We start from the raw sequence: 20,539 nt of genomic DNA on the forward strand, positions 1-20,539 counted from the left end.
GGAAACCAGCAAGTGTTTGGTTTGAAATGGGAAAGAAGAAGCCAGCCTTCCCTTTGGAGTATGCAGTGAATAGCTAATTCTTGTCTTTCTTCACGTTTCCTCCTTCAATTAATGTAAATGCGTTAATGTCCTATGATTTCCCTAGTAGACAACACTGGTAAAAACAGGGGTGGGACCGAACCTTAATGGTTTCTGTAACATGTTTAATTTCTGATGTTGCTGTTAAATGTTGAGGAAAATTAGTCACATTTAGAACCATCTGTTTCCAAAAGTGGTTAAAGTGTGAATTGCCTTCTAACTAGCCATTTTATCACTCATAATAATAGTTGTGGCATGAAATTATTCTTTTGATTCCCTTTGTTTTATGCTATGAATACTTACACATTTTGCTTCTAGGGAACTGGGATTAAAAATGTAAAAGGACATCCTTCAAGTGTCCTGGCCATTGGAGATGGAAAAAAGAATCTGAATTTCTTACTTTCTTCTCAATTCCAATATACCTTATCTTTGATTTAGGTACAGTTGTGGTTTGGAGGGGCTTCGCAGGTAGCTCAGTGGTAAAAATCTGCCTGCCAACACAGGAGACAGAGGTTCAATCCCTGGGTTGGAAAAAGATTCCCTAGAGAAGGGAATGGCAACCCACTCTGGTATTCTTGCCTGGGAAATCCCAGGAACAGAGGAGTCTGGCGAGCTACAGTCCATGGGGTCACAAAGAGTTGGACACTACTTAGAGACTGAGCATGCAGGCATGGAATGGAAGCCATAGTTAAGAAGTATTTGAAATCTTCAGTAGGTAAGAAGCACTGCATGATCGATAGATGGTTAAAATAATGAGTTTGGAGGATGTGCTGTGTGGTGCTTTATACATTTTATTTCTTAGGTTGTTGCTGTTGACAAAACAGAAGAGGTGGGGGACAGTAGACAGAGTCCTTTAAATGTATGAATGCCTTTCACAGGAAGGAAAAACTTTAAAGCTGGCAACCAAAGAATTTGGCCAATGTAACCCTCAACTTTTTTTTTTTTTTTTGCCTTCTGAATGGTCATTTCCATTGAAGGGGCGTGAAATTTATATATGACAGCCCAAATGTTTTAGTGAGTAGGCTAAAGTTTCTGCAAGCCTGCCTGAATGTTTGTTAGGGTATTTAAAATGTTCACATAATATGTTTCTTTAGGAAAGAAAAAGTCTCCCATTCTGGGTTGTGAATGGTGCTTTATTTTTAAGTGGTCACAAGAATGGTTGCACAGTTGCCTAATTTTGGATTACTTTCTGACACATACTTATTGAAAAATGAGACCCATATCCTTTTTCTGTCCTGAGTGGGTATTCAAATCTGCCCTAATGGTAAAGCAGATACCTCTGCTCTATAGCACTCACACAGGGGAAGAAGTTGTTACTCAGTTATTAAGTTGTGTCCAGCTCTTTGCGACCCATGGACTGCAGGCTTCCTTGTCCCTCACTGTCTCCCAGAGTTTGCCCAGGTTCATGTCTACTTGAGTTGGTGATGCTATTCAATCATCTCATCCTCTGCCGCCCTCTTCTCCTTTGCCTTCAGTATTTCCCCTTCATGGATCACTGCCTTGTCATGGTGAAGGGGCTTGCATAACTCAATGAAGCTATGAGCCATGCCATGCAGGGCCACCCAAGAGAGACAGATCACAGTGCAGGGTTCTGACAAAATGTGGTCCCCTGGAGGAGAGAATGGCAAACCACCCTAGTATTCTTGCTTGAGAAGCCCGTGAACCATATAAAAAGGGGCGGAAGACTGACCTGCTTTACCTGCTGCCTGTCTGCTTGGGAATACTGTTTCTACTTGATAACACAAGTTAACAAAACAAGCAAGCAACCTTTTCTGGTACAAAGAAATTGAGACAAAAAAAGAGGGAGAGGCTTTGGAATGAAAAGTTTGTTTATGAAACCTATATTTAAAGGTCTGTTTTTCCACATATTAAAAATGAGGATGACCCAACTGTGAAATGAATTAAAATAAAACTATGGTATAAGGTGATCATCCCATGGATGGAGGAGTTTGGCAGGCTACAGTCCATAGGGTTGCAAAGAGTTGGACACGACTGAGAGACTTGACTTTCACTTTAAAGGGTGATCATAACCTCCAGATGCTTAAAGGAATAAAACATTAAGCAGTAAAACACTTTGTGAAATGTCACTTTATGTCACCAGGAGTGGCAGTGGCTGGGGCTACTTACTTGAGGTTGGATGTTACCTGGAGCTTTGGATCCTCAGTTAATGAGCTAATCCTTTTGAGGGTGAAAAATGGCTCCCTTACTTCCTGTGTCTGTTGGTATGGGAGGAACTGGTCATCTTCTGAAACTACTTCTTGGGTCTTTGGAATAGAGGTGAGGATAGCTAAAATTTGGGCATTTTAAAATTAACAATTTGAGCTACCTGGTGGAAAAGTTTCAGTATCTAGGCAGGCAGGAATCTGGGTTGGTCTTTACCGAATGAAGTGGGTTGCTGACAACCTGTCCAGTGCTCTTCCACGATGGCAATTTTTAAATGGAATTTTGCTCCTCGTAGGGTAGTGGAATCCATTGCTTGCTTGCAAAATTTGTAAATAGCAGCTTTTTATGGTACAGTTTATGGAACCAATGTGGACTGGAACACCTTAATTAGGCCACTGTAAAAATGAAATGTGTCTCACTTACACCAGACGGAATCCTCCATGGAAGTTCCGCAGAGAGAATTTTTGATGGCTATAAGTTGAGTGTGGAGCAGAGCCACGTCACCAGCTGCACATGGAATCTGTAATAAAAAAGGGCAGGAGCTGTTCAAAGAGAATTGACGCGATTAGCTTCACTTACATTCTGTCGCATTCTTTGAATTACCTCCGGACTCTCTCTCTCTTTCCACCTTTCTCCTGTTCATAGCCAAATCAGCTCTTATATAGCAAATAGTCTTTTATTCATGCCTTATGCATAAGGCCTTTTGCTTGGAATTTTAACAATGATTTTTTTCTAGCTAAAAAATGAACATGAATGTGAGCAAAGGAGAGACTGACTGTCTTTCTCTTCTGGAGCATCTACTTTATACAAGCAGAATTTATAGTGCCGGAGAGCAGGTGACAATATTATATATCCTTTGCTACTTTTCTCTCTCAGACAAGTCCTCTGTTGCTGGTGTCTAGAAGTAGTTTATTTAAGTAGAAACAGCTGACAAGATGGACATGAGTAATGATGAACAGTTAGTAAAAAAAAAAAAAAAAAAAGTGATTAAAAGAATTTATTCTCCCATCATGAAATAGTTGCACAAAAAAGAGCTTTGACATTATCTTGTGTTACTAATATAGATTATGAATCTTTAAAAAAATTTTATTGATGTATAGTTGTTTTACAGTGTTGTATTGATTTCAGGTATACCACAAATTGAATATATCTGTGTATGTATATATTTATTCTTTTTCAGGTTCTTTTTAAAAAATATTTATTTAATTGACTGCATTGGGTCCTAGTTGAGGCATGCAGGTTCTAGTTCCCTGACTGGGAATCAAACCTAGGCCCCCTGCTTTGGGAATGCAGAGTCTTAGCCACTGGACCACCAGAGAAGTCCCTCAGATTGATCTCCATTATTGGTAATTACAAGATATTGAGTATAGTCCCCTGTGCTATATACTAGGTCCTTGTTGGCAATCTATATTTTATATATAGTAGTGTGTATGTGTTAATCCCAAACTCCTAATTTATCTTTCCTCACCCCGTTTCCCCTTTGGTAATGATAACTTTTCAGATTTATTTTATATTGGACTGTAGTTGATTTACATTGTGTTAGTTTCAGATGTACAGCAAAATGATTGTTATACATATACATGTATCTGTTCTTTTCAAATTATTTTCCCATTTATATTATTACAGAATATTGAATAGAGTTACCTCTGCTATACAGTAGGTCCTTGTTGGTTATTTTAAATATAGTAATGTATATCTGTCAGTTTCAAACTCCCAATTTATCCCTTTTCCCCACCTTTCCTCTTTGTAGATGTTTTCTATATCTGTGACTCTATTTCTGTTTATAAATAAGTTCATTTGTATATATTTTTTTTAGATTCTGCATATAAGAGGTATCATATGATATTTGTCTTTCGCTGACTTCACAACTCTGACTTCACTTTCTTCTGACTTCACTTCACTTGTATGACAATCTCTAGGTCCATCCATGTTGCTGGAAAGGGCATTATTTCATTCTTTTTTTGCAGCTGAGTAATATTCCATTGCATATATTTACTGTATCTTTTTTATTTTTTATTTTATTTATTCTTTGGCTGCACCTCAGCACATACAGGATATTAGTTCCCTGACCAGAGATCTAACCCACACCCCCTTCAGTGGAACCACAGAGTCTTAACCACTGGACTTCCAGGGAAGTCCCTACCATAAATTCTTCTATAGATAGATGTTTAGGTTGCTTCCATGTCTTGGCTGTTGTAAATAGTGTTGCTATGAATGTTGGGGGTGCATATATCTTTTCAAATTAGTTTTATCCACATACATGCCCCACAGTGGGATTGCAGAATCATGTGGTAACTCAAGTTTTAGATTTTTGAGGAAGCTCCAAACTGTTCTCCATAGTAGCTGTACCAATTTACATTACCACTCACAGTGTAGGGGGGTCAGGTTATGAATCTTGTTGGGTGTCAGTCGTTTACTTTTTCTTTTATTTATTCACTCTTTCTATACATATTTATTCTGTGCCTACTACGGGCCAGTTCTGCATGAGGCACTGGAGACAGACTAATGAATCAGTCATGAAGCTTACAAACATTGAAACTTGTTGACATAATGAACTACAATGGCGATGAAAGTTTGAGAGAGAAGTACAGTGGACTTTGTGAACATTAGTCAAGGGGCTATCTAATACGGATAAGCTTGGTCAGATGACAGACTGGAAGCTGTCTCAAGTCTTGATTAGTACTTATAAAAATACATAGATGAACAGGTAACTATGAAATAACATTTCTAGAAAGATATTTATAGAGAAATGAAGCTGTGTGTCCAGAGATCTAGAGTGAGTGAATGGGAATACTTGTAGAATAGAACAGTGATTAACAGAGATCATTGGTCACCTATTTTATTTAAAGTGGAAACCATCTCCCTGGAAAATAGATTCAGGTTTGTTTTGCTGATTGAGCCCTGAGAAATGGTGGTTGCTATGCTCTGGATAACATTTTCCAGCATCCTTTAGAAGACTTAAATATTCTGGGTAGCAAACACCTTTAGCAGGATTTCCCCACAAGTTTACTTTTGCAATTCATTTATTTGACAAGCTTTCCATGTTTCCCCATTCTATTTTATCTTGTTGATTTTAGCATATTTAGTTTTCTCTGAACTGTCCACCTGACATCCACAAATTTGCCTGTAATGTCTTGGTGTCATTGGAAATGGGTTGATGATGCTTTGTCTGCCTTCATCTTGTCTGATAAAGCTGCTCAACATGACAGGGACAAATGAAAGCCGGGTGCTCACCCCAGAGGTGCCCCTTCAGGCTGACATTACTCCGTTAGTAAGATATTCAGCTAGATTTGAATTTCCAGCCTGTGCCGCCAGCACAATATAATGGGGACAGTACAGTATAATGGGGACCAGTTCACTGGGTAGTAGGGGAACTGGCTGGGGACACGAGTTTTCGACTGCCATGGAATGGCAGACCAGCCTGTGAAATGAGAAGCAGAAATGAGTGCTGAGGCTGAAAAGTGTCTTATCTGTCCGAGAAACTGCAAACTCAAGGAGTAACAGGCTGTGGAAACCAGAACTCTCCAGAGCTTCATGTGTATCTAACACCATATTTACCAGCCATCTCAAACTGGTTGTCCTTTGGGGACCTCAAAGCAAATGAGGTGCAATTTGAACTCATCTTTCCCCATCCCCCAAACTGTTGACCCCTGCCTTTTTTTCCTATTAATAGTTCTCTTTACCTCCTGATCCATCTTCCACATTATTTTCAGAGTGATCTAACACACCTATTATAACATTGTCGCTTCCTTGGTTCACAATTTGTTACTGGCTACCTCTGTATATGCAGGATAAAATCCAAATGCCTCCATGTGAATGACTGCCCATGATCTGACCTCACGCAAGCTACCAGCTTCCTTTTTGGCTCACTGTGTTATTAATTTACATCACACTGAACATCTTTGTTTTCTTGTACATGTTATGCTTCCCCTTCTCTTTGCATATTTTATTCTCTCTGGTCAGAACCTTATCTCCCTGAGAGCTTCCTTCGCAAACTGCAAGCCTCGATTCCAGGACCACATGCTCCGTAAAGCCTGGAGAGACTTTACAGAGAAGTCTTCAGAGGCTCTTTTGGCTGGCTCATAGATCCACCCCAAAGCTCAGATTAAACCGATACTACCATTTTAGTGCTGACCATAGGTGAAGGCAGGGTCCATGTCATTCCATCTTTGAACTTATAGCACCTCATAGAGTGTCTTGCTCTTGGAAGGTGCTTATGGGATGCAGGACAGCTGAGTAAGACTAGAGCTAGGCACCTCTGGAAATGAAAGATGAGCAGGGACTATTTGTGAGGTTGGATCCCAAGATAAAGTCAGAAGGACAAGTTTCCCCTTTGTAAATGTTCCTGCTGTACCTCTGTCATAGTTCCGCCTGATCTATCCTATGGCAGAGGTGGCTAGTGGTTCAGCTGTATCCATTCTTTAATTCTTCCTTTAGTAGTATTGGAGTTGGCCAAAAAGTCCTTTTGGATATTTCTGTAACATGTGATGGATGAATCCAAACGAGCTTTTTGGCCAACCCAACAGAACTGCAAAGTTTAGCTGGTTGTGTGGTTTCCCAGCCAGAGAGTAAGTACTTTTGTCACATTCCCTTACAAGATGTGGCCATGCAGTAAAGTTGTCACAAATATGATATGAGAAGGAGCTATGTGTGGCAATTTCATGTTATAACCTTAAAAGGAATGAAGTGTAGTCTCCTTGACATTTTCTTGCTCTCCCATTGGCTCTTCTGTACATGTGATGGAGATGGTGGAGCATCGATCTATCTTGTTATGGAAACATGGGGTTGAAGATGCCAGAACTGTGGGGCCAGTCCTGGACGACCAGCTCCTAGACTGTGATCACAGAAGAGAAACTTATGACTTGTCTAACCTACTGTAGTTTTGGATCTCTGTAGAGATGGACCGACATAATAAGTACCTTTTGAATGTGTTCAGGAATGACTCTGTTATTTAGCAGAACATGCCTTGGCATGTATCTTTATATGTTCATTTAGTCATGTTTGTTTAAAAATTTTGAAAAATTTCAAACATACACAGTTATAATAATCTTTTTGTGATATATGCTTCATATTTTTCTTTTTAAAGTAATAAGATGTTATATTTAGAGTTAATACTCAACCTCAGATTGTAATACTTTTTTTTTCCTTCAGAAGCCACCTCTATTCTGATTTTATATTTATAATTCTCATGTATACTTTTATATTGGCTTCCCCAGTGGCTCAGCAGTAAAGAATCTGCCTACAATGCAGGTGCTGTGGATTCGATCCCTGGGTCAGGACGATCCCCTGGAGGAGGGCATGGCAAGCCACTCCAATATTCTTATGTGGAGAATCCCATGGACAGTGGAGCCCAGAGTCCACAGTCCATAGGGTCACAAAGAGTTGGACACAACTGAAGCAGTTGAGCATACACGCGTGCATACTTTTATACTTTTAACTACATTTTTATGTGCCTCTAAATATAGGTAGCATTTTTATATGTTAAAAAATACTTTATTCTTATGAGATTTTTGTGAATTGTACGTATTTATTTGTATATTGTTGGTTCACATTTTAACTACTATGTAATATTTCACTGAAGGAATATAATTCACTTTAGTGATCCTCTTATTGATGAATTTTGATGTTGCTTCTCATTTTTAACTATTGTGAACATTTGCTGCAAGAACACCCTGTACATGTCTTTTGTGGTCACATGCAATAGAGATAATGAGGCAGAACCAATATTTGAATAGCTACTAACCTGGTGGGCTGCCGTCTATGGGGTCACACAGAGTCGGACACGACTGAAGTGACTTAGCAGCAGCAGCAGCAAGGGTTTCCAAAAATGAGAAAAGATATTAAATCAGCTAAAATTCAAGAGATTTATAAACCTGGAACAGGTTGATGGAATGGTCCATAATTTTGAACATTTGCAGGTATCATGGCAACAGCAAGAGAGTTCTGGCAGGTTTTACACTGCCGATTAAAGCTCTAGCTTAAAAGTGATACATGGTATTTCTTCTCACAATTATTTGTCAGAACTAGTCACACAACCCTATCCAACCATAGGGAACCAGGAATCTGATCCAGTGTGTGCCCAGGAGAGAAGAGTTAGGATATTTGACAGTCAGCATGTTATTACCATAAGCTCAAACCATAGCTCTATTAAAATCAACTCCAAAAGCGAATAATTCAATTTCTACTTGACCAGACTTCTCGGGATTGATAACAACAGCAAGTAAGTGGCATTAATAAGTGTTAGTCGCTCAGTTGTGCCCAACTCTTTGCGACACCATGGACTGCACCCACCAGGCTCCTCTGTCCATGAGATTTTCCAGGCAAGGATACTGGAATGGGTTGCCATTTCCTTCTCCAGGGGATCTTCCCAACTAGGGATAGAACCTGGGTCTCTGGAACTGCAGGTAGATTCTTTACCGACTAAGCTACAAGTGAAGCCCAAGTGGCATTAAGTGCTGACTATCATCCCAGCTTCCCTGGTGACTCAGACAGTAAAGAATCTGTCTGCAGTGCAGGAGACCCAGGTCCAATCACTGGGTTGGGAGGATCCCCTGGAGAAGGGGAATGGCTACCCACTCCAATATTCTTTCCTGGAGAATTCTATGGACAGAGGAGTCTGGGGGACTACAGTCCATGGGGTCGCGAAGAGTCAGACACAATTGAGAGACTAACGCTTTAACTTTTTCATCATCCCAGCTCTGGGTTTTATTTTCCTCATTTATTAAATATTCTCAGCAGCCCTAGGAGGAGGTGGTATTATTCTTCCCATCTTACAAATGAGGAAACTGAGAAAGAAGTAACTAGGTCGTAGAGCTCTAGGGGGCTGGAGAAGGTGGGTGTAAACTCCAGAGCTGGCCTGGGACTCTTCACCCTACATAGACCACCTCAGTGAGTCCTCAAAGCCTCTGCTCTGAGGCCTCCTTGTCTAATGGAACCAGAGAGGAAGGCCTCTCTCTGCCTCTCCTCACAGTTTAAAGCCACTAGACTCCTCTCCAGAATAGAGTTTAGCAACATTATGCTCCCACAGCAAGTGTTCAAAGCACCTCAGCGTTCTAGTCGGGAGATGAAACAGCTGTTTCCTCCGAATGGCTTATACTGAAATGTAAATGAACAAGGACGTTAGGAAAAAAAGAGGAAAATAGATTTAAGTTCTTGCCTTTTAAAATTTTTATCATTTCCCATCCAAGCTTACTGTTTTTGTTTAATCTTGCCATTCCTTTTCTTCTTCCTTGTATGCTCTTTTTCTTAGGGATATGCAAACTTTATTAGTCAGCTCCTCTTTCAAGCTCTGTATGCTTTTGTGTTTGAGAATTGGGAATCAGGTACTTTTACTGTTAGCCCCGGGGTGGATCTGAGCAGGAGGAAGCTTTATGAATAATCAAGGTTGACATCTCCAACGTCGTTCCTTCATTATAAATATTGTTAAAGGAGCTGTGACCACCGTGGGCTCCCACTGAACAGAATGTGCACGGGGAGGCAGATGCAGCCTTTGATTTCAGCTCTTTGCTGGTTATCACTTCACTGATGACCCTGGCATTGACAGGTCTCTTAGATTTGGCTGCCTTTTTTTTTTTTTTTTCAGAAAGTTTCTCCTCAATTAGCATAAGTGTTTGGTCTGCAGGAAGCTGGGTTCATCTCACCAACTCCAAAGGCTAAGAACCATAGTTAATATTAGTGCTTGAGCATCGCCTGTGCCCGAATCCCTAATGAATGCTGAGCTGCTTTGTGACTTTAACCGTTTTAATTCCATTTGGGTTAGGTATAGCACTGTGATCTTTTTTCGGGGAGAAAACATATTCTAGTGCTCCAGGTCTTTGGCCCTTCTCCTCACCTCCTGAGAAAGCTCAAGCACCACAAAGCCACCAGTATTCCATTCCTATCTATTCAATGCCTCCTCCAACCTAAACCCCATTAATCCCTGATCACATTGTTAGCCAATGATCCTTTGGATTATCTTTGTTATCCTGACATGCTTTTCATTTTCAAAATGGAGGAGTTAGGGAACTGGAGTTTATATCACATGAGTGAGTGAAGTCACTCAGTCATGTCGGACTCTTTGCAACCCCATGGAGTGTAGCCTATCAGGTTCCTCCCTCCATGGGATTTTCCAGGCAAGAGTGCTGGAATGGATTGCCATTTCCCTCTCCAGGGGATCTTCTCAACCCAGAAATTGAACCCGGGTCTCCCACATTGCAGGCAGATGCTTTACCGTCTGAGCCACCAGGGAAGCCAAATAGAACTTTGTTAATATCCTCTGTCTTCTTTCCATCTCCCCTGCTCTGTTGCCTTCTATTCACCGACCCAATAGATTCCCCAAAATATTACAGAACCTGCTAGGAAATGCTATGGACTTCATCTCATTTAATTGTCTCAGTAACCCTATGAGGAAGGTGGTACTGTTGTTGTTCCAGTTTCCTTAAAAGACGTAAAAACCCAGGCTTGGAAGTAAGAAGACTTTCCAAGGTCACATAGGGAGTCACAGCATCTGAAGTAAAATGCTCAGCCTCTAATTTCAATCATGGACTCTTCCTGCCTCATCCAGCTTTTTAGCATTTGCCGTGCAGTCATTCTGCCAATGTCATTGAGCGCTTGTTTATGTCAGGCACTGGGATTACAAAGATAAATATTAATAAAACAGTAGCCCAGATCCTGGTGAGGGAGAAAGCTCTGTTAACTGGTGGCGATGATGTAAGTTACTAAGATATTCAACAGTGCAAAGGTCGAAATAGGGGGTCATGGAGGAGAGCTGTGTATCGTGCTCTCAGGGGCTCAGGGAAGCCTTCTTGGAAGAGATGATATCCGGGGATGAGTGTTAAAGATAAAAAGGTAAATCTCATTGAAAAGGAACTGAGTCTGCTTTCAGGTAGAGGAAGGGGATAGGATTCCTTCCTTTTCTAGGCCCTTTAAAAACACTCCGAACACTTTGGAGTAATCCTGCTAAAATTTTGATGTGTGTATATACATGTGTGTGCTTGAGGTTCAAAAAACTCACATTTCCAAATGCAAAAGTACATTTTTGATTTGTCAGATATGGGCGTAGGAAAGACAAGAGTAGTAGTAGATTTCGGAAGGAAATGTAGGTGTTTAGTTTCACGTACGTGGAATTTCAGATGTTTGTAGGACATTCAAGTGAAGATACACAGGCATTTGGCTAAGTGGCAAACTGGAATATAAGAGAGAAACCAGGGCTGGAGCTGTAAATTTTGGAATCATAAACTCATCCAGGAAGGCAATGAAATCGGCATGTAAGCAGACAGATGAGAAGAAAGTCAAATTTTGAGCCCTGAAAATATCAGTGTTTAGGGGACAAGTAGAGAAAAAGTGATTAAGGAGGTGGGAAGAAAATAAGGAGACTGTGGTATCATGAAACCCTAGGGAACGGAACATCAGGAGAGAGGGCTCAGTGTAGTCTAATGTTGCTGTCCAGTATGTAACTGTCAGTGACACATGGCCATTGGATCTGGCATCTGGGAAGCGCTGCCAGCCTGTGGAGAGCAATTTCAGTGGAGTGCGGGTCAGTCTCGAGGCTGCCAGAGTGGAGAAATGAACAGAGGATAGGTGTAGCGTTTATAACGCTGTTATGAATTGGCCTTTGAAAAAAATTACCCTACCACTTTTTCTACTAGTTTCTCTGAAGAACAAGATAGATATAGGAAAGTATTTGCAGAGGGATATCATGTTGATGGAGGAGATTTTAAGGTGAAAGAGGGCACTGGGATGCTGAATGGATGTGTGTAGCAGACAGGGAAGAGGTAACCAGCTGAGTGCCTCTGCAAAGTGGGGGAAGGATGGTGGAGTCCCAGGCCAAGATGGAAGGGTTAGCCTAAGCCAGAGGAGGAGTCCTCTTCTCTGTTGATAGGGAGGTCTGAAGAATGGCTCTGGAAAGTTAATAAGAGTCAAGGCCCCAGGATAATTAGCTGCATGCTGTGTGTCCCGTACGTAAGTAAGCCATTGTAATCCCAGTACTACAGATGGGGAGAGGGAGGCTGAAGAAGTCCAGCAAGTTTCCCAAGCCACAGCTGGTGGTGTGGAACTGGGACTGGAATATGGGCAGTGTCACTGCAGAGCCTGCTCCCTGACCACACACCCAGCTGTGTCAGGCTCGTGACCCAGCCAAGAATCGGGAAACTTCAGGAAACCATGGCAGGAGATCTGACTTGGGTCTCCTTTGTTTTTTGTTTTTGTTTTTTTTTTGTATTTTGTTGTTTGTTGCTGAGTTGTGTCCGACTCTTTTCAACCCCATGGACTGCAGCACACCAGGCTTCCCTGTCCTTCACCATCTCCTGGAGCTTGCTCAAACTCATGTCCATTGAGTTGGTGATGCCATCCAACCATCTTGCCCTCTGTCGTCTCCTTCTCCTCCTGCCTTTAATCTTTCCCAGCATCAGGGTCATTTCTAATGAGTCAGATCTTTGCATCAGGTGGCCAAAGTATTGGGGCTTCAGCTCCAGCATCAGTTCTTCCAATGAATATTTAGGACTGATTTCCTTCAGGATTGACTGGTTTGATCTCCTTGCAGTCCAGGGGACTCTCAAGAATATTCTCCAGCACCACAGTTCAAAAGCATCAATTCTTTGACACTCAGCCTTCTTTATGGTCCAACTTTCACATCCATACGTGACTACTGGAAAATCCATAGCTTTGACTAGATGGACCTTTGTCAGCAAAGTAATGTATCTGCTTTTCAATATGCTGTCTAGATTTGTCATAGCTTTTTGTATTTATCGATATCCTTTTTAGTTTTTATTAATTTTCATTGGAGTATGATTGCTTTACAATGTTGTGTTAATTTCTACTGTACAGCAAAGTGAATCAGCTCTACATTTGCACATGTCCTCTCTTTTCTGGATTTCCTTCTCATTCAGGTCCCCACAGAGCACTGAGTAGTGTTCCCTGAGCTATACAGTAGGTTCTCATTAGTTGTCTATGTTATGCACAGTATCAATACTGTATATATGTCAATTCCTATGTCCCAACTCATCCCACACCCCCTTCCTCCCTGGGTGTCCTTTGTTGCCCTAGGTAGTTCTCTCCCTAAACTGGCTGTCTCTTTCTTCCTCATGAATATTAATTCACTTTGGTCCTTGAAGTTCAAGTAATATGTGTACTTTGAGGGTGTGGATATCTGATACCTCTTTATCTGTTATTGGCATCTATTCATCATCTCTGATTTATTCTGTGTAGTCATCAATGTTTTTCAAATTAGAATGTTCAAATGAATTTTAGGGGAGCTGTGCCTTTTCTGTAAGAATTTAAAAATTTTTGTTAATTTTTGTTAGGAACTCTTAGTATAACTATACTTTGGGTCACTTCAAGGATCACCTTGTAATTAGTCCTGTCCCACAATTCCACTTCAAGTTGAATTTGCGTTATAATTGCATTGGCACCAAGAACCCAACTATGATGATTGATTTGGGCTAGTGAAAAAAGATCAGAGGCTTAAGATAAAAATAAATATATCTATACTAAGTGAAGGTTAAATGGCCTCAGTGAATAAATATTTAGTGCTGGGCACTATGAAAGAAAAAAAAGTACAGGAAGAATCCAGAAATCAGCCACATTTTCAGGGAGATTATATTCTCTTTGGGAAAATTAGACTAACATAAATGAAACCAGTTGGCAAGTTTTTAGGATTTAAGGGGATGGGGTTTTGCGAGGGTTCTCTGATAAAAGTTAGAAAGAGAAAGGTGACTTGTGCTTAAGGTCAAAAGATATATCCTATTCCATTCAAACCTATCTTATCGCTAAGATGAGCATTGAAACCGGGTATTCCGTTGAGCCTGTGGGAACAGAGTAGAAAGTGATCAGGTCTGTCATCCCAGTTGTACTCCTATCTCAGAGGAGGTGGAGAGATGCAGGCCATACCTGAGAGCCAGGTGACTGGGGGAAGGGGGTAAAGAGGTCAGTCAGGCTGCTAAGGACCACCCTGTCTTGTCAGTGGCCTGTCAGATGTCTAAATCTGACCAGAAAAAAAAAAAAAATCTGACCAGAGCAGTAACTCCTCCTTGCTTGGAGGGAGCGGAGTTGGTAAGTAGTGCAGAGGAGGGTCTGGTGGGGGGTAAAGGGGTTGCAAGTTACTCCCCTCCTACATGGTCGGTGAGGCACCAATACATAGGTATTGTCGTTAGGGGTTCCAGGGCACTTAGAGTACTGCCAGTGTGGGAGTCTGGATAGCACAGATTGTATAGCTCAGCTTTTCAAGAACAGAATTCAATTCATTTTCCCAGAGGGGATTAGGCTAAGGAATCAATTCACGTGTACAAAGCCCCCAAGAGACCAATGTACAAACTGGAGTGTTGATGTATTAATTAGCGGTGGGAGAGTGTGGCTGGCAGACTCGCCTTTGTGTTTATATACTCAGAAGATTGTGCTACACGTGACAAGGTTGCTCCAGGAGTCCCAGGTTTGTGATGAGGAACTGAAGATTCTCGAGTGATGACTTGATGAATTGCCCTTCTCCTATCCAAGGACTTGTCTGTCATAGAAGTTGGCGTTATGTAGAATTAGAGCACCAATCTCGTGGACAATTTTACTGCAAACTAGAAGCATTTGTCATTACATTTCTTAAGGTAATGCATGTGGCAAGTTTGTTGATGATCTGATGATAGCTGTTATTTGGATTGACACATTGTGGAGAACATTTTGGGTTGGCACCTTAAGTCTTACATCACAAGTTATCCATAACTGTGGGTAACATCCTAGGATGATTTCCCCAGATGGCCAATGCAATAAGATTATGTTGACTCTTATTTCAGTTTCTTACAGTAATATCTTTTCTCCTGGGCCCATAATTCTGGATATATCCTGTATGGAGCTTAGCACTTCAGTGTTTTGAGCACAGTTTAGAGCAGACTAAAAGAAAGGCAATTAATTAACATTGCCAAATACTATGTTAAGAAATCCAGAGCTGCCTGGGGAAGTAGAAGAACACCCATGTTAGTCCTTACGAAGGTGAGCTCTGGAAAGGTTGGGAGGAATGGTCAGGAACTCTGTCCAAGGACACATGGCTGAAAGTAGAAGACCTTGGAGTCTAGATTAGTCCTGCATCCAAAGGAAGCACTTTGGGAATTCAAATTTTATCTCTGCCAGTTAAGGTTTCATCAATAGAAAATTGGATTAAAGATTTACTGAGCATGGCCCTGCCCATCAGAACAAGACCCGGTTTCCCCCACAGTCAGTCTCTCCCAACAGGAAGCTTCCATAAGCCTCTTATCCTTATGTGTCAGATGGAAGACAGAATGAATACCACAATCACAGAAAACTAATCAAACTGATCACATGGACCACAGCCTTGTCTAATTCAATGAAACTATGAGCCATGCTGTGTAGGGCCACCCAAGACAGACGGGTCATGGTGGAGAGTTCTGACAAAATGATGCCCGCTGGAGAAGGGAATGGCAAACCACTTCAGTATTCTTGCCTTGAGAGCCCCATGAACAGTATAGAAAGGCAAAAAGATAGGACACTGAAAGATGAACTCCCCAGGTTGGTAGGTGCCCAGTAGGCTACTGGAGAAGAGTGGACAGATAGCTCCAGAAAAAATGAAGAGACAGAGCCAAAGCAAAAACAACCCCAAGTTGTGGATGTGACTGGTGATGGAAGTAAAGTCCAGTGCTATCAAGAACAATATCGCGTAGGAACCTGGAATGTTAGGTCCATGAATCAGGGTAAATTAGAAGTGGTCAAACAGGAGATGGCAAGAGTGAACATCAACATTTTAGGAAACAGTGAACTAAAATGGACTGTAATGGGCGAATTTAATTCAGATGACCATTATATCTATTATTGTGGGCAAGAATCCCTTAGAAGAAATGGAGTAGCCCTCATAGTCAACAAAAGAGTCCAAAATGCAGTACTTGGGTGCAATCTCAAAAATGACAGAATGATCTCTATTCATTTCCAAGGCAAGTAATTCAGTACCACAGTAATCCAAGTCTATGCCCCAATCAGTAACACTGAAGACGCTGAAGTTGAACGGACTATGAAGACCTACAAGACCTTTTAGAACTAACACCCAAAAAAGATGTCCTTTTCATTATAGGGACCAGAATGCAAAAGTAGGAAGTCAAGAGATACCTGGAGTAACTGGCAAATTTGACCTTGGAGTACAAAATGAAGCAGGGCAAAGGTTAACAGAGTTTTGCCAAGAGAACACACTGGTCATAGCAAACACCCTCTTCCAACAACACAAGAGACGATTCTACACATGGACATCACCAGATGGTCGACACCGAAATCAGATTGATTATTTTCTTTGCAACCAGAGATGGAGAAGCTCTATACAGTCAGCAAAAACAAGACCTGAAGCTGACTGTGACTCAGATCATGAACTCCTTATTGCCAAATTCAGACTTAACTTGAAGAAAGTGGGGAAAACCACTAGACCATTCAGGTATGACCTAAATCAAATCCCTTATGATTACACAGTGGAAGTGACAAATAGATTCAAGGGAGTAGCTCTGATAGAGTGCCTGAAGAACAATGGATGGAGGTTCGTGACATTGTACAGGAGACAGTGATCAAAACCATTCCCAAGAAAAAGAAATGCAAAAAGGGAAAATGGCTGTCTGAGGAGGCCTTAAAAATAGCTGTGAAAAGAAGAGAAGCAAAAAGCAAAGGAGAAAAGGGAAGATATACCCATTTGAGTGCAGAGTTCCAAAGAATAGCAAGGAGAGAGAAGAAAGCCTTCCTCAGTGAGCAATGCAAAGAAATAGAAGAAAACAAAAGAATGGGAAAGACTATAGATATCTTCAAGAAAATTAAAGATACCAAGGGAATATTGCATGCAAAGATGGGCACAATAAAGGACAGAAATGGTATGGACCTAACAGAAGCAGAAGATATTAAGAAGAGGTGGCAAGAATACACAGAAGAACTGTACAGAAAAGATCTTCATGAACCAGATAATCACGATGGTGTAATTACTCACCTAAAGCCAGACATCCTGGAATACAAAGTCAAGTGGGCCTTAGGAAGCATCACTACCAACAAAGCTAGTGGAGGTGATGGAATTCCAGCTGAGCTATTTCGAATCCTAAAAGATGATGCTGTTAAAGTGCTGTACTCAGTATGCCAGCAAATTTGGAAGACTCAGCAATGACCACAGGACTGGAAAAGGCCAGTTTTCATTCCAATCTCAAAGAAGGGCAATGCCAAAGAATGTTCAAACTACCACACAATTGCGTTCATCTTACATGTTAGTGAAGTAATGCTCAAAATTCTCCAAGCTAGGCTCAACATGAACTCACGTGAACCATGAACTTCAAGATGTTCAAGCTGGATTTAGAAAAGGCAGAGGAACCAGAGATCAAATTGCCAACATTGAAAAAGCAAGAGAATACCAGAAAAACATCTACTTCTGCTTTTTTGATTACACCAAAGCTTTTTACTGTGCAGATCACAACAAACTGTGGAAAATTCTTCAAGAGATGGGAATAACCGACCACCTGACCTGCCACTTGAGAAATCTGTATGCAGGTCAAGAAGCAACAGTTAAACCTGGACATGGAACAACAGACTGGGTCCAAATTGAGAAAGAAGTATGTCAAGGCTATATATTGTCAGCCTGGTTATTAACTTATATGCAGAGTACATCATACAAATTGCCATGCTGGATGAAGCACAAGCTGGAATCAGGATTGCCGGGAGAAATATCAATAACCTCAGATATGCAGATGACACCACCCTTATGGCAGAAAGTGAAGAAGAACTAAAGAGCCTCTTGATGAAAGTGAAAGAGGAGAGTGAAAGAGCTAGCTTAAAACTCCACATTCAAAAAACGAAGATCATGGCATCCAGTCCCATCACTTCATGGCAAATAGTTGGGGAAACAATGGAAATAGTGACAGACTTTATTTTGGGGGGCTTCAAAATCACTACAGATGGTGACTGCAGCCATAAAATTAAAAGATGCTTGCTCCTTGGAAGAAAAGCTACGACCAACCTAGACAGCATATTAAAAAGCATAGACATTACTTTGCTGACATAAATCCATCTAGTCAAAGCTATGGTTTTTTTCAGTAGTCATGTATGGATGTGAGATTTGGACTATTAAAAAAGCTGAGTTCCGAAGAATTGATGCTTTTGAACCGTGGTGTTGGAGAAGACTCTTGAGAATCCCTTAGACTACAAGATCAAACCAGTTATTCCTAAAGGAAATCAGTCTTGAATATTCATTGGAAGGACTGATTCTGAAGCTGAAACTCCAATAACTTTGGCCACCTGATGTGAAGAACTGACTCCTTGGAAAAGACCCTGATGCTGGGAAAGATCAAAGGAAGGAGGAGAAGGGGACGACAGAGGATGAGATGGTTGGATGGCATTACTGACTCAATGGACATGAATTTGAGTAAGCTCCGGGAGTTGGTAATAGACAGGGAAGCCTGGCGTGCTGCAGTCCATGGTGGTCGCAAAGAGTTGGATAAAATTGAGTGGCTGAACTGAGCTGAACCAATGTTTCACATAAGAGTTAAGAGTTCAGGTGACTCCTGAGAGACAAGGAGGCGTAGAAAGAGGGGAAATATTTTGTTTAGTGAACCAGTCTGTATTGTCCTAGCTAACCCACTTCTGGTTTTTTGTATTACATTTCAGCTGCTACACTTATCAAAGAATAAATAAACTGGAATGCATTTAAAATAATGATTCTCAGCCTTTAATCCACTATGGATCATGTGGTTTATCACATTCACAGAAGCAAAATACTCACCTGGGTATTTTTAGTTTCTTCTTGGTCCATGGCACAGAATAATATAGAAAGTGTTATCCTTAATTCTGGGTGCAGTTGCTACAGCTGCTCACCCTTTCTTATTGATCACAAGAATGGCTGTGATTCTTACAAAATCCCGGTCAAAATCATCTGACCCAGAGATTAGATAGCAGGACAGTGACAGAACCAAAAATATGTTCTATGAGGAATAATTCAAGGAGCAAAGCATCTTTAGAATGGAATGTTGAGGATATGGTAGGGGATTTCACATATTTTGAGGACTGTTATAGGAAGGGATTATATTTGTCCAATGAAACTCAAAGGACTATAACTAAGATCAAGGATTAAAGTTATAGAAGAACTGACTCAGAACAAGTAAAACTTTTTTAAAGTGGTTTGGGAAGACAGAATGATCTCGGGTCCAAAGGTAGGGAGCTCTCCATTGCTGGGGCTGTTGGAACAAGGGGCTGACAACCACTTGTTACAGATGTTGCTTAAGAGACCCAAGCTCTGGGTAGATGTGCCTTAAAGCTCATTTCCAGCATATCATTTCCAGATATGCTTTAAAATTCATTTCACCTCTGGAATTCTAAAACTAATAATTTGAAAAACTATATTTTGACTTTCTATTCCTATCAAACACCACCATATTAGTAATCTGATTCATAACCCACAAATTAAAAAAAATTAAATATTTGGCCTGTAGGAATCCAGCTGTGCATTTTATCTTTAAAACTCCAAAGCCAAAAAGGTCCTGGTTTCCAAAGAGATTACAAAGTTGATTGTAGATTATTGATTGTGTTTGAAAAAAGTATCCTTGAAAAGGGAAGTTTTTCAGGAGCCATTACATTAGAATAAAGGAGTCCTTGAGAATAAAGGGGCTTTAAGAACAGAGGAGTCCTTGGTATTTGTCAAGAGTTTCACCATCCCCCCCATCCCACGCTTATGATAAATGATTATTAAAGTAAGTTATCTGTTTTCCCTCTGAAGATTTAGTACACAAAAGCCATGGAAATATATAAAATTACTTACAGAAAAAGTATAGGGAAAGAAAGGGCTTAAGCGGTCTGAGATTTTCCCTCTCCGTGTGGCATTTCCTGTTTATCACACATTGAAGCATTTGCTTGGTTTGTTACAAGTGATCTTTAGCTCTCAAGTGTTTGTAGAACAAAGCAGTCTTTCTTTTTTATTTTTATTGAAGTATAGTTAATTTGCAGTATTGTATTAGTTTCCAGTGTATAGCAAAGTGATTCATTTTTACATATTTTTTTTTCAGATTCTTTTCCATTAAAGATGATTACAAGATACTGAATACAATATCCTGTGCTATACAGTAAATCTTTGTTGTTTATTTTATATATGGTAGGAATGCAAAATATTCTTATCCTGGGGTATTATAATGAGCATCATAATAATAAATTTTTATCATATGGATTTTTCCATCATTCAGAATTTTAATAAATACAAAATTTCTGTCAACAGAGGCAGTAATCTCATTCCAGTTACTCTTCAGAGCCAGTGAGATGTATAGGTATTGAGGTTTTGCCACAGCAAAGTGATTTTTGGTTAATTATTAGGGTTTTCTGAACAATA

General features: G+C 40.6%; 1 long non-coding RNA gene across 48 annotated transcripts in view; it reads left to right on the forward strand.

Moving 5' to 3' along the window:
* Nucleotides 1–20,539, forward strand: part of LOC129621379 (uncharacterized) — a 454,544-nt gene that overhangs the window by 51,552 nt on the left and 382,453 nt on the right. For 2 of the 48 annotated variants that reach the window (XR_008699297.1, XR_008699310.1), the window contains one exon: nt 20,223–20,279. The exons of 43 other annotated variants lie outside the window; for them this stretch is intronic. This is a non-coding gene — a long non-coding RNA (uncharacterized LOC129621379). Of the gene's footprint in view, nt 1–7,457; nt 7,817–20,222; nt 20,309–20,539 lie in introns of those variants that run through there. 3 more of the 48 variants (XR_008699298.1, XR_008699300.1, XR_008699312.1) reach the window with 3 other exon arrangements.

This window comes from Bubalus kerabau, chromosome 10, assembly GCF_029407905.1.
Source record: "Bubalus kerabau isolate K-KA32 ecotype Philippines breed swamp buffalo chromosome 10, PCC_UOA_SB_1v2, whole genome shotgun sequence".
In the NCBI taxonomy this organism is placed as follows: Eukaryota; Metazoa; Chordata; class Mammalia; order Artiodactyla; family Bovidae; genus Bubalus; species Bubalus kerabau.